Source organism: Cydia amplana, chromosome 3 (assembly GCF_948474715.1).
Source record: "Cydia amplana chromosome 3, ilCydAmpl1.1, whole genome shotgun sequence".
Lineage (NCBI taxonomy): Eukaryota > Metazoa > Arthropoda > Insecta > Lepidoptera > Tortricidae > Cydia > Cydia amplana.
Window position 1 is genome coordinate 3,347,557 of NC_086071.1, and position 871 is coordinate 3,348,427.

Genomic DNA, 871 nt, shown 5'->3' on the forward strand with positions numbered 1-871 from the left:
AACATAATTATCTGAAAGCAAGCGGTGATTCATCCAAGTGTTTCTATTTATGTTAGGCGCCGTCATATCGACATCTGGTAATTAAATATTTTCATGATTGCAGATCAATATGGTTAAGCACTCGAGAGGATCATTCGTTCGATCTCAAATATATATAATAGGTATATCCTCTGACCGCTTTGAAGTACCTAAATTAATATTTTTGTAATTAAAATTCCGCTCTTATAAGGAAATTGACTGCCAGCCGATCAATAGGTCTAATCTACTAGAGACTAGACTCTTGACTAGAGAGTCAAGCAAGATTTTCTACATTCTCTTAAATAGGTACCTACCGTGAGTGGAGCTACAGCTCGTATTAGCATTACCGACCTACATAGCTACTAATAATATAGGTAGGTACACCTACCTATATTATTTTGAGTGCGGTAAGAGCGTGCAACTTGCAATCCGGAGGTCGCGGGTTCAACTTCAAACCCTGGCTCATACCAATGAGTTTTCGGAACTTAGGTATGTACGAAACAGGGATGTTGCGGATGCAGATTTATGACATCCGCGGATGCGGATGCGGATGCGGATGCGGATGCGGATATTTAAAGGTTCATATCCGCGGATGCGGATGCGGATTTCAAGATTAGGTACTTAGAAAACGTCAAATACCTATTACATTTTTAGTATTTTTTTATTTAAAAAAACCGTCCAAGTGCGAGTCGGACTCGCGTTCCAAGGGTTCCGTACATTACACAATTTTTAACAATTATGTTTTTTTTTAATGAAAAGTGAGTAAAATATCTTTAAAAAACTCATCAAAAACTGCACATTTCTAATAGGTTTTCCTGTTATCTTTAGGTAAAGAACTATTTAGTAGGGCTCG